Source organism: Phoenix dactylifera, unplaced genomic scaffold (assembly GCF_009389715.1).
Source record: "Phoenix dactylifera cultivar Barhee BC4 unplaced genomic scaffold, palm_55x_up_171113_PBpolish2nd_filt_p 000113F, whole genome shotgun sequence".
NCBI lineage: Eukaryota > Viridiplantae > Streptophyta > Magnoliopsida > Arecales > Arecaceae > Phoenix > Phoenix dactylifera.
Window position 1 is genome coordinate 1,193,305 of NW_024067685.1, and position 15,516 is coordinate 1,208,820.

The 15,516-nt window shown below is 39.0% G+C and overlaps 1 protein-coding gene across 3 annotated transcripts in view; it reads left to right on the forward strand.

Moving 5' to 3' along the window:
* Positions 1-7,348, forward strand: part of LOC103698259 (protein FAR1-RELATED SEQUENCE 6-like) — a 43,782-nt gene extending 36,434 nt beyond the window's left edge. For all 3 annotated transcript variants that reach the window (XR_005507173.1, XR_005507172.1, XM_039116613.1), the window contains one exon: positions 7,035-7,348. The gene's annotated coding sequence lies outside the window, so the exon portion shown is untranslated. The remainder of the gene's footprint in view (positions 1-7,034) is intronic.
* The last annotated feature ends 8,168 nt before the right edge of the window (positions 7,349-15,516 follow it).

Here is a 15,516-nt window from a genome sequence, read left to right on the forward strand (position 1 = left end):
GATTTTAGAATTAACTTTGATGTAGTTAATCATCAATTTGTGTTCATGATGATAATTTATATGTCAAATTTCATTTAGCACAGTTGTTGACAATGTCTTCATATTGTTAAATTGTATTTCTTGCATTGTCCAATTTGTGCATGTTTTTTGTGGTTTAGCTTGGATTATTCTTGATCTGTTTGGAGTTGAAAATCCTGATGGATCAATAAATAAATCTCAAATCCAACCCAATCTGACCTGAATGGACATGGATTAGGCTTACGTTCAAGTTCTTGAGCCAATTCAAATATGGATTGGATTTTGGGGGTGCCAGGCCCTGACACGTTTACCTGCTTGCAGCCTACTTGGGAGTAGACTTTCTGATATTGGACATAGCCCATCAGAATGAGCTTTCTTCGAATTTATATGGCAATCTGGGTCAAACAATTTGCTTAATCTTGTGAAATCAGTTGGCTAACTCAATAGTTCAAGTTCATCAACCTAGTTAACCATCTTAGAGTGGTAAACATTGTAATGTATTGAAACAGATCATCATTTTTGGAAACCTTTTCAATTTCAGAAGCAATTTTGGGGACATGTCAATAGAAACACTTTTGAATATTCAATTATCATTTCTTAAAGTCATAACTAAAAATCCTGTTGAAATATGTTGCTTGATAATATAATTGAATATCTTGCGTGAGAGTAACTGACCTATTGCAAAGATCACCATTTTTCTTGGAAAAAGATATTGATTGGTTGTTAGACAGGTGCATTTGGTGTTCTGGGTTGTGAGATATGTTGTGCATAAATGGATCATACTTTTGTAATCAAAAGCTGGCTATGGCATTCCTATGGCAATTTAGTGGGATAAGTTCTTGACTACATCTATACGTCTAAGCAGTTTCTGCGATCGTCCATTATATTGAGGTAATAAATTTTGTAAGTAGTGCAGGAAGGACTCATAGTCAGGCTGCTGATGCCAATTCCTAGTGACTTCATCAACTGGTCCAGTTGGCACCTACAATATTCTTTGATTGTTTAGCCTGTGAACTACACCTGGTATATAAACAGATGATATACTTGAAATTATATGTTGGCCAGGTTACATCAGATCCCTTTACTTCTTCCTTCCTCATTTCTCTCTTTAGATGAATAGAACATTGAAGGTAATTCTAGTAATATATCCTCTAATGCACTAGATATTGTAAGCAGGGATCAACAGTGGCCATAACTCAATAATTTGATCCAAGCTGACCTCAAAACCTAAGTTCGGGACCTGGCAATTGTTGGGTTGTGTTTGGGCTCTAAATTTAAACATAAAACATTTGTTGGGTCAGGATTGGATTTTAAGCTGATCCATACCTGAATCTTTACAACTCAACCAGATTTCGTACATTTATGCATGTATGCTTACATATGTAAGCAAGGAGCAGGGACATATATGCATACATGCATATATACATACATTGAGTGCATGTGTATGTATGTATATACATGTACATTATATATATACACATATATTTACATATACATATATGCTTATACATATACATACATACATACACATATATATACATATACATGTACATATATCTATACACATATGCATGTATATACATGCATATATATATATATGTGTGTATATGTATATGTATATGTATATGTATATGTATATGTATATATGTGTGTACACACACACACACACACATATACTGAGAAGGGAATCTGTTAAAACCAATAATATTCTGGGTGCATTAATTTGAAAAAAATAGTTTAAATTTATGTTGAAGTAGATAACAAATATCCAACTATGACCTGGTTGTTGATTAATTTTGGGTCCATTATTAGGTATCAGTATAGGACTTAAACTAGGTCTAGGCTAGGTAATGTATGTTATCCATGTGTGTGTGTATGTATTAAACCAGGTCATTAAACCAGCAATATCCTGGTTGCATTAATTTGTAAAAAAAAGATAGGTTAAATATATGTCAAAATAAATAACATATATCCAACTATGACCTGGTTGTTGATTAATTTGGGTCCATTATTAGGTATCAGTATAGGACATAAACTAGGTCTAGATTAAGTATCGGGTGATCAGGTCTAACAAATATATCGAGTTTGGGCATGGATATATCTACATCTGACCCAAACCTGACCCAGTGATGCACTAATTGTGAATGATTGGATAGCAGCCAAACTGCTTTTATATTTTCCATCTATACATGTGATGTCATAGAAATAAAATTCAGGAATCAGTCTCCCTTTACATGGCTAAGCCTTCCCAACACTGTCGTTGCCTTATTTGGGTTGATCCATATGGATGGGCTGGATCATTGGTTGAAGCTTTGTCTGGTGTAGACCAATCAAGAAATGCACGTTCTTATTCACGTCATTTCTTTGGTCTAAGCTCAGAACCGGTAAGCAGCTTAACCATGCAAACTGTGTCCACTAGAATGCAGGCTACATTGCATCTTGTTGGCTGTGGGATCTCTTAAGCCCACCACCTACTAGTTTCATGTGACCACAGCATATGCCTATGTGATGTTAGATGCAGTTTTCCTTGTGGCATCAGCTTCAACTATGCTGCCAGTTTAGTGCAAAAATTATTGCCACTGCAAATTCAACTGTCCCTATTTTACCTTTGTCTTGTGATCAAGAATGTCTTTTTATGGAATATTTTTTTATCTTTGGAGGTTATGTTAGAAGTAGTATTGTCAAAGGTGCGACTAGGTGCAAGGTGCAAGCAAAGCCCAACTGCAATGCCTCGCATACCTCAAGACGATGCCCCTTTGGCGCCAAAAAGGTGCACCCTTTTAGCACTTTGAAAAAGCCTAGGTGCGAAACAAGCATGTTTCGATACTTCTGAATCTCAACCATTGATCGCGGTCAAGATTTGGGGTTGCAGCCAAAAGGGAGAAAGATTTGAAGGGGAAGATAGGTGGACATCAAGAGGAAAGAGGTAGATTAGGGTTCTGATTGCCTGATTGAGAGAAAGTGTGTATCCAGGGCTCCGACCAGCTGACCAGAACTTATACACATTCGGATCTTCCATTTGGTAAATTCTCATCCTTCTTGTGGAGAGAAGGTGCCATAGATCATGGACTAGTGGTTAGGATTGCTTTTCAAGGAACACAAATAGATCCTTTGGCTCAATTTGAATTTAGGCACATGTCTTTTTTAGATAAGTTGGTAACTTTCGTGGTCCTAAAGCGGGTAAAAATAAGTTTAAGTGGTGCAAGATGGGAAGCCCATGTATGAGAGCATGGTGTAGCAACTAGTTAACTGGCTTTCTAATATAATGGGTAATTGGGGGGTGTATAGAGCTGGCTTCGAGCTGAAAATTTAGGGTTGGTTCCTAGTATAGAGAGAGATATTTGATACAAATTTTTGGGTATTTTAACCATGGTCAAACAAAAGTCAAATCATGTCACATGGTCAACATGAAGGGAATTTCAGTTAACTTCCTGACACCAAAATAATGATGAAATTAGATAATTAATGTGCAATTGAGTTTTAGATAGTTGATTGGGACTAGGGAAAGAATTTGGATAGGATTTATAGGCTTGGGCAAGGGTTTGACCTATGGTTCACTCTGGACTTTTGGATTCCATATAGGTCATCTTGGGGTTCTGGCTGATCCTATAGGTTGGCTTGAAGCCTTTGAGAACACATTTATTACAGAGACCAGGAGGGGTGCTAGTACCAGATCTTAAATCCTTGCGTCATTCATTTATATGTCATATAACTTATATATGCAAGTATATGCACAATATACATATACATACATACATATATACATTCATACGCGCACAAAAACGCAAGCATGTGCACGTATGACGCACTTGGACTTTGCTATGATGAACAAGAAGCATCACACCTGTCTGTGTGCATGTATATGTGTGTTAGACTTTGCTCTGATGAACGAGAAGCCACTCTATCGAGATTATCTTGACATGTGATAAAGAGTGGGAGATTCAAACCTTGAACTTGAGCATGTGTCATGTCTATAGACTTAATGAATATTTATATATATGCATAACGATGAATAGATTTTTGGTTTATTTTTTTGATGATATTAGAAAATTGATAAAACCTTTTCTAAATTTTAAGTTATATTGGAAAACTTCTTTGTAGAAGTGCCAGAGTTTGATCTGTAAATATGAAGATATCATGTTTTGTTCAGTAAAAGTGTCGAATTGTGTTATGAAGTGTCCAGTGTCCAGCATGAAAAAAACCCACAACTTGAAGTGTCTAGGTAATCTTGCTCTCCATTCAAATCATAAGACATCATCATAAATCTTTGGATACTGCATATGATAATTTATAAATATTGTTTAGTTACTAACAAAATCATCTTCTCTAGAAAGTAATTGGCTGAGATAAACTAGCATTGAATTTAAATTGAAGAAAGCTCATGATATATATGAAAGCTTGTTAAAATTTTAGTTTATGTTGTTAATTGTCTGAACTATCATTTCTTCTTTTGTAAGTGCCGTGGATCTAAAATATAAAACAAATGATTCATAATTACAAAAATGTTTCACTCTCCATGTTAAGTGTGCCGATTAGTAAAAACACAATGAGTTGGAATTGAATATTACCAAACTCAAATAAAAGTTAATAAAATAATAAAAACAAATGTGATTTTATAAAAGAAGGAAAAATGATAATAGAATGGATCGTTGCTCATTTGGCCTTTTAATTGTTGAATGAAGAGGATGTCACCCATCTTGCATTAAGATGTGCTGAATGGCAAAGTAACCATTGCCCGTTTCAGACATTTAGGAAGCAACATAGAAGGCTAAAGCTACAAAAAACCAAATAAATTAATATCATATCAAACATGCTTTTAAGGCTAGAAATGGGTAGCCGGTAGATTGGGCAACCACCTACCCGAGCTTGGCCTAAATGCTATTAATTAGGGTGTGGGTTGGGCCTAAGCTTGAAGGTTCTTATGTATGCTAGGCTCAAGCCCAACCTTCAATTTTGACGTGAAGTGCAAATGAGCCTAGATGCTTCCTCTTCTGCTCCTTTCCCTTCTCTTTTCTTCTTTTCACACCAGTCCTTGTCCTTCCTCCTCTCTTTTACTTTGATCTTTCTTGGCTTGCTGAGATCCAAGTATAGAAGCCGGCCCAAGCACCCAACAAGCCTCAACAACAATGGGGAAAGCAAAGAGGATGCTTGGTCTAGATAAGAAAATTACAAGGTGGAGGATCGCTAATGTGGTGGTCAGATCATCTTCATGAGGAAAAGAGGGAAGTAGATGCGGATTAACAAGGTCCTGAAGGGTGTAGGTGTAATACAAGCATATGTTCGTAATACCTCAATCTTGCAACATCTTAGCTATGACTATTGATGTAACTGAGTTAGATAAATGATAACTTTTGGCAATGCATGTGCATATGACCTATTTGGAGATAACTGATTGATGCGATTTATCTTAGAGATAAGTGCAAGGACTAGGCTATATTTATCTAAAAACTGCCATCTCACGCATTTTGGTGAGTTGCCACATTGTGCTTTCTTTAATGAGCTGTCATCTCATGTTTACCTTAGACTACCACCTTCTGCTTGTATTACCTCATGCTTGAACTTCCACCTCATCTTTTTTAGGAATGGCCACCTTGTATTAATTTGCTTTAAATTATCATCTCATGTTTGTTATACCTCTTGGTAAAGCAGCCACCTCATGCTCGAAATTCAACCATGTATTTGAACCTGAACTTGGCACCAAGCTGCTAAATTGGGATGGCTAGATACCTCATACTTAGAAGTTATCTATAAATAGGAGGGTTCTGTCCTCGTTCTGTCGTTTTGCAACTCTAGAAATCCCAGCCACCTATAAAAAGTAGCTAGCGAAGAAAAGAAATAGAAAATAACAGTAAAGAGGAAGTATAGTGTGAAGCTTCGGAATTCTTCTAAGTGTAAATGTCCTTACATAGTAGATTTTTCTACTTTACAAAAGGATTTCTAAGCCATTGATTCATGATTTCTGTTTCTTCCTTTTCATGTTCAACATCAGTTTGATATCCTTATATATGGATGTTCGAATCATCTTAAATACATTGAATTTCAGAAATTTTTTGTTGTGGGAAGAACTCAAAAATCTAATTTTATTATAAATGATTATAACTTGTATGATCTTCTGAAGTCACTTCTAGACATATTTGTATGAACATACTGCGAAAACTTGGTCCCTTTGAATTATTAGTAACATTTGCATTTATTAAACTCCAGCTATATTGCCTTAGTAAGATCTTACACGGTATCAATAAAGTATGCTATGGAGCATTTAGATCTTACTTGGTATCAGCAAAGTATGTTATGGAATAACTACATCTTACATGGTATTAGTAAAGTATGTTATGGAATTATATGTTATAATCAGAAATGTTTTTAGCAATGATGTTTCGTAATATTGAAAATATCGTATTCTATGAATTGATATAAACTTCTGATGAGCCAGTGAACCCTAATCAATAGGTATAATGGTTGGTTCCTGTGAACCCCTAATCAGCAATTGTAAAAGTTATTAGTAAATCCTAGCTTGCGGGTATTGTTAAGTTGGCATTAACGAATCCTTGACCAAGGGGCATAAAAGTTAGTCTTAGTGAACCTTTAGCTAATGTGCCTATTTGATCGGTGAACCAATGACCAATAGGTATAATAGTTGGTTACTGACAAGTTAGTATTGAAATGATTGTAATCAGTTTTTTAAAATTTTCGGTGTGTTCAAGTGTTTCAAGTGTCCTAATGCCATAAAATGTTTCTATTGTATCTTAATGTTCTGCAAATTTTTGTTTTCAATATTTTTGGATGAAAAGTTATGTACTTTAATGATACTAATTGTTCAAAAGCATTCAAGTGTACTAAGAACAAAATTATATTAGTAAATGCATTTATTCTTATAAGATATTTTCTATGAGTTTTACTAGTATGGATCCTTATTGCTTTCATCATTCCTTTTTTTTCCTTTCTTTTTGATGTTATATCATTCGCTATATTTTGTCACTTACTGAGTTGTAGCTCATCCACTCACCATATTTTAGAGTGAAGGACTCGTTAGCTTCTTACTAGAAGCTGGAAAGTGTTTTGGGTATGCATATCAAAGCCTACTTCAGAAAGAGCCTTAATGTCATATTGGAGGTTGTATTACAAGGTAAGATATGTTATAGATTGTTGTTGTATTGGGAGTAAAGAGAGAATTTGTAATGTATCTATAATAAAGGATGTAAAGTGTGTGTATAATGAACTAGTTTGGGCATTACGTGGAATGAAGTAGATCTTGGTTTGGCTTCATGGTTATACATTGTAAAAAAAATTAAATTTTGAATGAGATTTAGCTTTTTTCTGTTTCAGCAAATGGCCATCTGTTGTATAATTTCTCCCAAGGTTTGCAATATTAAATCAAATTGAATTTCAATTATTAATTCATCGAAAATGTTATCGGACTTGGATTGGCAAAGCTGGGTTCCTCCCACAATGGGATGAAGTAGGTGGTGGGGAACAACCTGCATGAGGCCTGTCATGGGGCTCCAAAATCGGATGGAGGTAGAACTGGGGATAAGGGAGTTAAAGTTCAGTACTAAAATATATTTGATCTTAACCTGCCATTTGGATGGATAGTTAAAATTTGCTATAAAATATGTAACTAATGCATGTATGATATATAGAACATATATTAATATGTATTATTATCATTTCAGCTTTGGGCAAAGGCTGCCAAACTTGTCCCTGATTCATTTTGGGTTGTAGCCTTTAAGCCAGACTGAAGCTTCAAAAGCATACTTCTAAATCCAAAGCCCAAGCCGGTTCATTCCAACAAGCCTCAAGGGAGCCCAAACGTGGTATATCTAGGAACCTCAATGGGAGAACTTTAGAACAACAGAAGTAGGCTTATGGATATTGTTCTCCTGCACCTTATTGGTTCCTTTTTGAGCTAGTAGCAATTGAAGACTAAATCACTCATAAATTGAGTAGCTATCTATTTAACCTACAATGTAAAATATAAAGTACTAGTTTCCTTGGTCATTATTAGAATTTGGTTCAAATTGATCTAAAATGATGGGGCCAATTTGAGCAAGAAAAATGAATGATCTTGTTTGATCAAGTCAATCCTTCACATTTGTAGGGTTCAAATTATTCATAAATCCCCCAATGTTGATAAATTTCAAAATTTACGATGAAGCGTGGATTTAGGCCGGCTCACCAATTCAATAGGGTGATTGTGACTTTCAACTTGATGTCTTAGTTTTAACCTATCGCACTTGGTTGTTTTCTCTTGTAACTCCTGCAAATGTTGTAACACTAATTATTATTCTTCATTGGATCAAATATCTATTTTCCATCTATTTCTCCATCTTAAATCAGGAGATCACTGTATCTATGACAATTGCCAAAGCTTTGCTGCTGTATTGGTTATCGAAAATAGTGTTATTTGACTTGATCTGGATTTTTTTTGGTAAAATGGCTTTATCTGGATTGACTGGTTACATGGTAAATTATTGACTTGGCACAAAGGCAGTCTAGTTTGTGATCAAACTAGGAACATGAAATACTTGCCTCTTATTGTTCAACCTAGTGGAACTTCATTGAATCAAATAGACAATGTGCTAATTTTTCAAGACGGATTCATACAGGCTTTTACAATTTATTTAAAGTATTTGTGCCTCTTTCCATTCTCTGGTTTTAGGAAAAATGATAACACTCAACTTAACTCAACTAAGCCTTAATCTAGAATTAGTTGTGATCCACTGCATAAGGGCCACATTTTTTCCTCCATTCCACCCTACTAAGGGCCATATTTTTTTAAAGATGTAGTGATATCAAGTCCTTTCTTGGTATTTTATTCTATGTGATTTCTGGTCTACCTCTATTCTCCTTTCTTAGGTAAGGTTGAGTATTACTTAATTTGCACGGATAATGAGCAGACAAATTCAGCTAATTCTAAGATTCTCCTTTAGAACCTAATATCCAAAATTATATTTTTATTAAAATTTAATTTTGATTAATTAAAAAATAAAAATTTTAAATCCCGATATTCTCGTAGAGCTGGTCAAGTGGGAGTGCTCAATGCTCGGGTCGGTTTGACCCAAATAAATCTATATGATCAAAGTCAGTCTAGGCTCCATAGAGTCGAGGTTGACTAAATAAAGGCCAAGATGGCGGTTGATACGTCGTTCGACGTTTAGCGGCCTGTTCGATCAAATAACACTATCTAATTAGAGTCTCGTAAGATACAATGACTCTATAAAGACCGTTGCGGTTGAAATCTGGCCTAAGAGTGACCACACTAGATGAAGGCGAGGAGACGCCAGCCGGGACGGAGAAAAGGGCCGCCTCCGGTGCTTCGGGGTACCTTCGAGAAGATACCGGCCGGGACGAAGAAGAAGGGCCGCCTCTTGCACTCCGGGGTACCTGCACAAGGCCTTGGCCAGAGATTCCGGCGAAGGCCCTCCGATGGCTAAGTTAGCCGAGCCTTTTTTTTTTTGAGAGAGGAGAGTTTTCTGAGTGTCTTTAATGGCCTCTTGTAGCCCAAAATAGCTTGTAATGGCTTATCAAAGCTTATAATAGCTTGTAACCGTTTACCAAGGGCCTTTTCCTATCCCTTTTTTAGGGTGAGGGTGACAACCGTTACCTGAAATTTCGAATTGAGATGTGATCAGCTGGTCAATAGCTAGAGATGGCATGTGTTGGCAGGTGCGGCGGGGCATGGCCTTTGGCAGGTGTGGCCGGGTACGACCCTTGATTGGCGCTCCATAGCATGGCTAGCAAGCAATGGTTCGTAGAAGGGGGCTGGTTAGGCTGAGATGTTCGGCCACATGTGCGGGCGTGGGCATGCGCGCAGGTTCGGCTGTGGGCAAGGTCGGGCAGGCTTTTAGGCTGCAACATGTGCTGGGCGAGGTCGGCTCGGCCTTCGGCGGACCGAGGTCGGTCTGGCCTCTGGGCGAGGTCGGCTCGCCTTCGGTGGACTGAGGTCGGCCTGGCCTCTGGTCGAGGTCGGCTTGGCTTCTGGTCGAGATCGGCTTAGCCTTTAGCAGACTGAGGTCGGCTCGGCCTTTGGCGGGACCGAGGTCTGCCTAGATCTTGACAGGGCCAAGGTCTGCCTGGCCTTTGGCGGGCCGAGGTCGGCCTAGTTCTTGGTGGGGCCGAGGTCCGCCTGGCTCTTGGCGGGCCCGAAGTCCGCCTGGATCTTGGCGGGGCGTTGTTGCATGCAGTCGAGGGAGCCTCTTTGGCTCGCGGTCGACATTGCAGGGTGCCCCGGAGCTCGGATCGAGACGTTATTGTACATGCCGTCAAGGAAGCCTCTTCGATGGATTTAGGTGACTCCATGCCAGAGTAGGACGATCCATTTTGCCTTCCATCATTTGCCCCCCGACTTCTGAGTTCGAGTCGTTCTTTGGCTCGAGCGAAGGAAGTAGTCGAGCTGTGGATCGTCCTGTGCTACACCCACATATTCGTGAAGATATGTATGCTGAGTAGGGTACTCCTCTCTGATCTTGGGGTTAATGGCCTCAGGCCGAGCTTAGGTGGTCTACGCTGCACGTCATTCCAAGCGGCAATGGTTGAGGGGGCTCTTTAATGCATTGCGTGCGCGCTCCATTTCGAGGCGTTACCTGGTGGAACGCGAGGGGCCAATCATCAATGCCCCATCTTCCAAGGCGGCCACCATGATGACCTTTGCCTTTAATGCCGCGATCCAGGAAGATTTGCTGAGGAATTTGCCTCTATTGTCGAATCTCGCTTCTAGTCTCACTCCCATAGTAGGACCATGTCCGAAACTAAGCATCTGAATTTGTAAAGAAAGGAAAGAATAATGCGCTCGACAGCCGAGTAATAAATATTTTAACTAGATAATTTATGTAATTGTGGAGTGATTGATTAAAACCCCATTTGATTTTGATGAGCTCAAAGCATTGGAGTATATCTTTTGATTACTAATGAATTCAATTGAGTGTTTCAGTGAAAATCCTGTCTAAGTGTCCCAAGACTTGGTTCATAATTTTTGGATAAGTTAAGGAGTCTGTTTGAACCAATGTCTGAGACTCGAGTCGACTCCCGAGTATCACGAGTCGACTCCAAGCGTATCAAGTTCACTGGCACGAGCTCGAGTCGACTCCAGATAAGTACGAGTCGACTCCGACTGAGAACAGACAGAAGGACAGAAAGCTTCAACTCAGAACCTGTCAGCGAGTCGACTCCCGAAGTGCGCGAGTCGACTCCGATGTTCACCGAGTCGACTCCAAGGAAGTAAGAGTCGACTCCAAGCAGTCACAGGCAGAAAAGTCAGAGAACAGTTTTCGGTCTGAGATTCGAGTCGACTCCAGTGGAACGCGAGTCGACTCCGATAGGTGGCAAGTCGACTCCAGAGAAAGCAAGAGTCGACTCTCAGCGGTACACAAAGAAAAAGTCAGAGAGCATTTTATGGACTCTGAGATTCGAGTCGACTTCCGCAATACGCGAGTCGACTCCAAGACACCGCGACCCCAAGACAGACAGAAAACCAAGTTACTGCCTCTGAGATTCGAGTCGACTCCCAGACAGCTCGAGTCGACTCCAAGACAGCTTCACGTCAAAAGGCAGAAGACCATCTTTCGGAAACTGAGAGCCGAGTCGACTCCAAGGAAGTTCGAGTCGACTCCAAGACTGGACGAGCCAAAAGACAGAGGATCGGGAGTTCGGGCTCTGAGATTCGAGTCGACTCCCAGGACAGTCGAGTCGACTCGAGTGGACAAAATTCAAAATTGGATCCACGGACTTCAGTGGATGAGCCGACTCCAAAATTGCCAAGTCAGCTCCAGAAGTTGACGAGTCGACTCCAGGTCAAGACGAGTCGACTCCCAGTCGTGAAGACAACTTTAATTCAAATTTGGAACAGTTGCCGAGTCGACTCCGGAAAAGCTTGAGTCGACTCCCGCTACAGCCGAGTCGACTCCTGATCGCGCGAGTCGACTCCAACCCACCAACGGTCATATTGTCAGGCTGCGCAGAGTGTTCAGAACGGGCAGAAAAAGCACTCTAACGGCTAGTTTCTGTGGGGGTTGGCTTAAATAGCCACAGAGGACTGTAGCAAGGCAGAGAACAACCATTCCACTCCAACTAATCAAGCATTCAAGCTCTGCAACGTGCTCTTCAACGAAAAAAGAGGAAGATCTGCATTTACTGCTTCCAACTATATCTTCCCAGCAATTAAAGCCTCCTTCTCCTGCATTCAAGTCGACTACTCTTTCAAGAGGAGACCAGAAGTTTAAGAAGCCATTCCTCATCTCCAATCTAAAAGCGTTTGAGGCTTCTTAACTTCATTTATTGTTCATATTGTTTTCATCTGCTTTTTGAGAAGCTCATTTTCTGTTTTCTTTCTACAACTTGTATTTACTTAGTTCAATCGGGGATTGAATCAAGGGGATTGAGGTTGGTTGGTGAGCCGAGTTAAAACCAACGTGTGTAAGGATTTGATTGTGATCCCGGGAAAACAATCGGGGCGGTTCTAGTCGGTGAGCCTGGAAAAACCGACCGAGTTCGTTGTGAGCTCGTAAAACAACAAGTTTGGTTGTGAGCTTGGAAAACAACCGGCTGTAATCCAAGGGGGTTATAGTGAATTCCCAAGTGAGACTTGGGGAGTGGACGTAGGAGCAAGGGTTAGCTCCGAACCACTATAAAACCTTGTTTTTGTGTTGGATTGTCTCTCTTCTTCTTCCCCTCACATCACTCACAGCACTTAGCATTAATTAAATAACTTGCAATAGTTTTTAATTAGTCAATCACATCGTTTTAATTATTCAAATTATTTTAAAACCCAATTCACCCCCCCTCTTGGGTTGTCTATCTGGGCAACAAGTGGTATCAGAGCCTAAACTCTTCCACCCAAGAGTTAAAAGATCAAAATGACAACCCCATTTGGATCTTCCCACATTGAGGGTCAGTCCACCCAAAGACCCCCTTTCTTTAATGGATCCGACTACTCATACTGGAAGGCTAGGATGAGAATATTCATCCAAGCCCAAGACTATGAGATGTGGACCATTGTAGTAAATGGCCCATACATCCCATCCATATATGTAGAGGGTATCAAGGTACCCAAACTAGAAAAGGATTGGGATGAACATGACATGAGGAAGGCACAACTAAACTCTAAAGCTATGAATGTATTTTATTGTGCCTTGGATAGAAATGAATTCAATAGGGTCTCTACTTGCAACTCTGCAAAAGAGATTTGGGATAGACTTGAAGTGACCCATGAGGGCACGAATCAAGTTAAAGAATCCAAAATTAATATATTGGTTCATAAGTATGAACTATTTAAAATGGATTCTAATGAGACAATCACTAGCATGTTCACTAGGTTTACTGACATTGTCAATGGCCTAAAAAGCCTTGGCAAGAGCTATACTAACAGTGATCTTGTCAGGAAAATACTTCGCTGCCTACCAAGGTCATGGGAAGCCAAGGTGACGGCAATCCAAGAAGCTAAAGACTTGAACAAGCTTCCACTTGAAGAGCTCCTTGGATCCCTAATGACTCACGAGCTAACCATGAAGCAACACAGCGAAGAGAAGTCCTCCCACAAGAAAAAGGTAATAGCTCTTAAGTCTACTTCATCTAACAAGGACTTGTCTTGCAGTAGCAGCAGTGACGAAGAAGAGAATGAGGAAGATGATGGTGAGGCTCTTCTTGTGCGCAAGTTCAAGAAATTCATCAACCACAAGAAGTCCTATCATCAAAGGAGAGGCCCCTCAAATTTCTACCGCAAGGACAAAGGTAAGGAAAGGGAAAATGAGGGGATTGGGTGTTACGAGTGCAAGAAGCCGGGTCACATAAGAGCTGAGTGCCCCTTACTGAAGAAGGGGAGTAAGTACAAGAAGAAGAAGGCTCTTGTCACAACACTATCCGACTCCGACTCATCATCCTCCTCATCAGATGATGAACAAGAAGAGAAGGCCAATTTCTGCTTCATGGCCAATGAAAACGAGGTAACTTCCGATACGCATCCTGATTTTTCTTTTGATGAACTTTATGATGCATTTAATGAATTAATGGTAGAATATAAGGCCATAAATCTTAAGAATAAAGAACTAAAAATAGCTAATCAATCATACCTACATAAATACGATAAATTAGTTAAGGATAAGGATTTAATCATCAAAGAAAATATAGAACTTAAGACAAGCAACCAACTTTTAACTCAAAAGACTAGTACCTTAACTAAAGATAATGAAAAATTAACTAAGGAACTTTCAGAACTTAAAAATCATAAACAAATCTTAAATAAGGATCTCACAAAAGAACTTAATGACCTAAAAGCAGAAAATCAAACTCTAACTAAAGAACTTAACAAATACAAACCCTTAGTTGAAAAATTTACATATAGTTCTGAAAAATTAAACATGATACTTAATAGTCAACGAGCCGTATTTAATAAAGCGGGTTTAGGGTATAAACCAAGAAATAAACAAAAACTTCTTAGTAACTTCTTTGTTAAAGCTGGGGAAACTAAAACTAAGAAAATAACTTGCTTTTGCTGTGGTACTATAGGTCATAAAGCGAATGTGTATAATTTTAGGAAAAATAAAACAAAAAGAAAAATTAAAAGGGTATGGGTTCCAAAAGGAACCAACTTGACTAACCATGAAGGACCCAAGAAAACTTGGGTACCTAAGATGACATGATTTGCTTGTGTAGGAGTGTCTTGCAGCCAAGGTCAACAAAAACTGCTGGTACTTGGATAGTGGCTGCTCAAGGCACATGACGGGTGACAAAGATCAATTTTTCACCCTTGAAGCTAAGAAGGGAGGTGCTGTGACTTTTGGAGACAACAACCAAGGTCACATCATTGGTATTGGTAAAGTTCAAATCACCCCTTCTACTTTTATTGATAATATTAGATATGTTGATGGTCTTAAGCATAACTTATTAAGCATTAGTCAATTATGTGATAAAGGGTATGATGTTATGTTTAAGCCATCACTATGCATTATAACAAACCCTAATGATAATAGTTTAGTTTTTAAAGGGATTAGACGTGGAAATGTATATGTTGTAGACCTAGAAGATCTTGCAAAACATAACCAATGTTTAGTTGTAAATGAAACTAAAGATAATGATGCTAGTTGGTTATGGCACCGTAAGTTAGGTCATGCAAGTATGGACACAATAACTAAACTAGTTAAAAGAGACTCCGTGATAGGTTTGCTAAAATTAAAATTTGAAAAGAACAAAATATGTGAAGCATGTCAATTTGGCAAACAATCTAGGAACTCTTTTAAATCCATAAAATGTGTCTCTACCTCTAGGCCTCTAGAATTATTACACATGGACCTATTTGGTCCAACTAGAACAACAAGCCTAGGTGGAAATAAATATGGTCTAGTTATAGTAGATGATTACTCTAGGTACACATGGGTCATGTTCCTAGTGCATAAGGATCAAGCATTTTCTATGTTTAAGAAGTTCCATAAGGAAGTAACAAATGCTAGAGAGTCTTCAGTCATAGCCATTAGAAGTGACCATGGTACCGAATTCGAAAATCAGTCA